Consider the following 6,000-nt stretch of genomic DNA (forward strand, 5'->3'; position numbering starts at 1 on the left):
CCTCTCTGAACACACGAGGTAGATAATCAGTGGGAGGAAAAAAATATAAAATCACAAGATCAACTGTGAGCTACAGAGGAGGAGCAAAGACCAAGAAAAAGTGACTGAAAACATTCTCCAGGTAGGTTCTCTGTGAAGGTTCAAAACACCATCCATATCAACAGCACCTTTAAAACACAGGCTCAGAGTCTCACCACAGTCAACCTGTTCTTGGCCAGTTCTCAGTCAGGAGGTTTCCCGCCCAGCTCTGATTTTGCTGCTCAGTGGTTAATATAAATACTTCATAGCTGTGTTGGCCACAAGCCATTTCCCCTGTGATCCTCTCCTGCCACTGTTGCCAATAAACCTTGAAGGTGTGGTAAGACAACAGTGGGAGACAATCCTGCACAGCCTCAGCTGGGGGTTTTCCTATTTTCTGCAGAGGAAAGGCAGCAGGGACAGAGGTTCACGGTTTGCAAGGTTCACCAGAGCACACAGCATGCCTGCGGAGACAGATGGCTATGTCTCCACCGATTTCTGCCCTTTGGCAGCTCCCCTCCTGTAAGTCACAGAGGGAAAGAGCTTGATGGGAGGCAACTAGGACTATTTGGCACATGGGGCAAACACCTGCCCCTCGGAAGTTTAGAAAAACCCTCCAGCAGAGCAAACAGAAGTTCCAGCAACCTGAGAACTAATACAATATATTGATGCTGCAGTAAGATTCTCTAGTGTAGCTGATAATCTCTTCAGCTTAGTTGAGAGTGAAAGCATTCAAGTTTCCTAACAAACAGGAGAGAATTTCACCACCTATTTCCTGTACAGCACCTCTTCACCACAAGAGCGCATCCTTGCAGTTTGCACTGGGCGCATCTCCCTCTTGCTGCACTATCAAGGTAACAATACCTTAAATCCAGAGTTGTCTTATGCCAACTGCCTTTTTCACAGCCTTTTATAAGCAGGTATTTGCAAATGCTCAGTTTGATATTTGATCTGATTTATAGCACACCAAATCAATGGGACAGTAACAAAATGCCTTTTAACTAGATTTAAGATAGGTATTGTGTCTTAGTGTACTAACAAAACCCTGCTGAATATCTAGAATAACTATCTCCAGAGCGATGTTGTAGTTCTCCCTGGCCAACTTACTTTGGTTTCCCTACCATAGTACCCTTTCCCTTATCATGCTAACAACAAAGGAAAAACCACTCGAGGAGTATAACTCATAATTCCTTACCAGCTGTTGGTTATGTCTTAGTCAATACTGTGTAAAAGTTATTTTGTAAATCAGTCTTTTCAGCAGACAATCTCAAAGCACGTCTCCAGTGGTAGGAACCTAGGTGAATATAAAGAACACAATATGTGAAGTACATACTTGAGACTAAGCAAACTCACATAAAATTAAGGCTTTGAGCCTTGTGTGTAAACTGGGCAAAAGGAAAGCTAATGGAAATAGAAACCTCCTCAGGTTCACCTTTCCAAAAGAAGCTGTTCCAACTTTTTGTGGGTTTTGCCTTTCCCAGCTGTGCTTGTTCACTCCTGCTCTTGCCCTGCATTGCTGGCTGCAGAGTTGGGGACCTAAGAGAACAATGATCTGAGCATTTTCTACTCCGGTCAAAGAACATTCTTGCTGAGACCCTATCAATTAACAAGAGCTGCGCGGCTGATCCCCAGACAGGCTGTTTCATTGCCACAGGCATCTTTCTGGAACTTTAATGCTGCCTTCCCAGAAACCGCTCCCTCTGGGAATGATCGTGTGCTTTACAGAAGTAAATGCATCACTGCTGGTATTTCCACAGTTTCTCAGTCACTGCTACCCTTGAAAGAAGCCAGTATAAACCCCTAGTAATCCCATTTAAGACACAAAGACTTGACAGGCTATACACTTATTCCTGATAATTTTTCATGGGCTGACAAATGTTTGCACTGTTTTGATTTACAGCAGCACGGCACTGTTAGACTATTTGTAAGGTCTGACTACCTGATACTTTGGGAGACTGTCTGTTTGAGAAGATGTGCCAAAGAGACAGGGACCCAGACAGCTGGATCATTTTCCCAGCTTTGTCGTGGGCCCTGCATGTGGAACCTTGCACCAGCCACATGAGGTCAAACAAGCCACACAGCCTGCGAGGGCCTCTGTTTCATTTCCACCTGGCATCTGTTTCATTTATTTAGATGGGCAGCTCTGCAGAACAAGGGCTTCTTTTCACAATTAATAGATTTAAGATCACAGGTGTGGTTTCTAGACACAACCGCAGTACAATAGAAAACGTGAAAGCAGAGCTGAGCTGTTCTGTAAGGTTGTCCACAGCATTAGGCTGGTGGGGCACAAGAAGTGCTTGTCAGAGGGACACGTCAAGGGCAGAATTCATGACAAGTAAGATTGCTTATCCAAATGTGCAAAAGCAAATGAGAGAGCACAATACAGTCATTAAATTCACTTGAGAAGAGACAGACAACTAACATTTGACACACACTGTTGTGGATGAAGGACAGACAGTGTAGTCGCTAAAATGATCTACTTAATAAACACCAGAGGCTGATCGGAACAATCCAGTTTCTCTATGGCCTCAAAGGATTTTTGTTTTCAGCTTCTAAAAAAAGAATGAAGGAAAATTTATTGCAGGAGAAAGGAGGACTAAACAGGGAGATAACTTATCAATGCCTTTGGTTAAGTGGATATATGTCAGAGAAAAATACTTATTGTGATGAGGAGTGGTTATAAATATGGAGCAGTCCGAGAGGTGAAAAGAGGCAGATGCTGGTGTGAAGCAGCGGCATCCTTACTAGCAAGCAGACAATCAAGAGCTTCTGGATACAAAAAAGAAAATAAGGCCATAGAGAATAGGACTTTAAAAAAAAACACTAAAAAAAAATATCCCCCTTCTCGTGTGCTGCAGAGGTCAATACTAGGAAATATAAACAAGAGTCTGATCCTCAAACAGACCAGTATAAATATGTCCTAAATCTCCCACAGGTAGCTGATTAGTAACAGTAACAGCCCAGGGTATGCAGGGACTAGTCACCAGAACAGAAAGTTAGAGCTGCGTATAAGGCTGGCCCTGGGCCAGAGAAGACAGCAGGGCAGCGAGCCTTGGGCAGGCCAGCAAAGACCCAGCTGCAGCAGGTTTCATTTTTGACCTAAATATCTCAGTTCAAAAACTACAAAACTGAGATATTTCATCCATCAGCTGCCAGATTCTCCAGCAGTAAAACAGCCAGGACAGCCAGTGGAGGATGATGAGGTACTTCACGTTTAGAACAGTCTGATTATCAGAAGGTATTATCACAAAAAAGGAGATATGTGATATGAATATTAATCAGTGTGTGTCAATGACTCAGACATCACTAATATAACCAAGCCTGACTACACAGGGCTCTACACTGCCTGTCAAACAGCCATGTACTCCTAAATACTGCTTTTCTGTTACACTGTAAAAGAACAGGCTGTCTCCCCAATTTGGTGCTCTTTTCAGTTTCACTCTTTACTGCAGAATAAACTCTGAGAGTTACTTATTTACACAGCAACTTCAGTGAATTAGAAAAATACCAAAGCACCTGTAGAACAAATAAAGTCACGTAGCTGTTGGGCTTCTGTTTGACTGTCCTGAGTCTGGTCTCTCAATGCTCTGACATCACAAATATTAGACTTATTATTCTTTACTTTTATCTCACATAACTAATAAAGCTTATATATGTGAGGTCAAAGTTACTCCAGAACAACTTCTGGGTTTAGGTCTGAATAAGCATCCTCAAAATGGAGAGGCAAGTTTGCAACAGCACTAAAATTGATCCTTTAGTTTTCAAGAAAGCTTCCCTACTACAAGCAAATGCGAAGCAGCACAGCTGTGTTCTCCCAGCATATTCCCAGGCATTTCTTGCAATCTCTTTTCAAGAATTTCAGGCAATAGGTCAAATCCTGCTTTCAGGCATATGTGATTAGCTGTGGATCAAATTCATCACAGGTGAAAAAACAGTTATGACAATCACATCAGTGAGTCTGTGTGCTTAAATCTGTATTTAGAAGTCCAAATATAGGCAAAATTGCTTGACAAGTACTGCCTTGGCTGTCCTATGCTTCTAATAAGCTGAAGCATAGTCTGCTATGCTATTTTCCACTATTTCTGGCTGAATCGCGTGTCAAATAAAGATATATTACCCATTCAACAGTGCTCTCCCTGTGGGAGAAAATGACATCCAGAGAAACATGTTTCATCTTTCTCAGGATCCTCTTTGCTGCTCCATACAGATCTGGTAAGAGGCTGAACAGTTCCACTCACCTCCTGCAATAGTGCTCTATGACATGATGCTTGCGTTGAAATCTCATTCAAGCCTCCCTCCAAGGAGCCGAGGACCTGCATTTGCTCACCGTGCTCATTTGTGAGCAAAGACAGACCCCCAGAAACAGACAAACAAAGGACACTGGTGCATGAGATGGACCACTACCACCTGTTCCTGGGTCTTGGCATCCTCCAACACTATGCTGTTGCGACAACAAAATTTGGTTTTATAGATGCTGCTAAGAAACGTTGAGCTGCCCCTAACACCGGACAATGGAAGCGGCATGGACTTTGACAGGGATGTTACCAGTGGAAATGTCACCTGGAAATGGCTCCTGGTTTTCCAAATGTCAGTGCTGGGGGAGTAAACTGAGGACTTCACTTTTGACTATTTTGGGTCTGCTCAAACATTCTGTGAAATTATGTGAAATGGACAGAATGAAGGGACAAAGCATCAGGTTTTAGGCAGTGCCAGTGCTGGATCCACAGGCAGCAGCGGGGTGTGTGGGGCAGGGATCCAGGGCTCTGTCACAGCTCTGTCCCAGCCACTCAGGGAAGTGGCACCTGCTGGCAGAAGCTGCGAGAGACAGGTCTGGAAAGCTTCATGTCAACTATTACCTTCCTGCTTTCCTGGTTTCTACTAGGAAAACCAAGGAAGACAACTTGAGGATCCAGGTCCTCCATTGCCAAAAACCACAGAAGGACAGCATTTGTCCTCCTTGCTCAGGCTGCCTCTACCAGCAACTGCTGTTGGTATCTTCTATATTCAGTTGGGTAAGGAGTGACCAGGCAGCAGTGAGAGCTCAAAACACAGCTGTTCTTTCTTTTTTTTGCCTTGCAACCCAGGTTTAAGAGACTGCCCGTTCCCCTCTGGCCCCTACAGCAGGTGGTTAAAACAGGCAGCAAGCAATGAGTCATAGCACTAACGGCAGAAGGATTGTATTCATTATTTACCAGTCTCTGGGGTCCCTGTGCTGCCTGGAGACAGCCTTCATCTCCCATCAATCATTTAACACGTACCATTTCAGTGCAGTTACATACAGCTCAGAGCACGGATATTGTCCAGAAGAGTCTCACTTAGTGCTCTTTTTGTGCAGCCTCCTCCCAAGCCTCATGTACCTCCCTCAGCCTCATAACTTCTTGGCAATGGTTCAGCTCTTTTTCACTTCACAAATTAATTTAGTGTTTATGAAAGATGCCAGACTGCCAGTGCTCCAAACTGCAGCCTCGTGTTTGCTCACAGAGTAGGAACTGCCCGAGCAACAGGAGATTATGTTGTGTGACACTGACCTGATGATACATCTCAGCCCTTTTTACAAGCAACAGTCCTTAGAGATCAGATAGTTACATTTACAAACTAATTAATTTATCACTTTCTAGCTGAGAACATGTTAGATCCAGCCACAGAGTCAGACTAAATATCCCTCTGGCCACAGTACCCTGCCTCTCACAGTGACCAAGCCAGATGCACTGGAAAGAAAGCAAAAGGGGCAAGTACAAGCCCCAAATACCTTTCTACAGATTGCAGCTCTGAGACCTCCCGTCTTTGAGGTATTAAGTGGTACCTACACAGTACAAATGTCTCTTCCACATATCTGCAGCATTCGCAACCCCACAGCTTATATGTTGCAATAACCCTCATATTCTTTTCCCAGTGTTGAACCTCCCGTATGCTGCTAGAGCAGAGAAGATACTGATTCTTGTTGCCTCAGTGGCCATTGACTGACCACAAGATATAGGGCAA

This window comes from Nesoenas mayeri (genome assembly GCF_963082525.1).
Source record: "Nesoenas mayeri genome assembly, chromosome: 11".
Classification (NCBI taxonomy): domain Eukaryota; kingdom Metazoa; phylum Chordata; class Aves; order Columbiformes; family Columbidae; genus Nesoenas; species Nesoenas mayeri.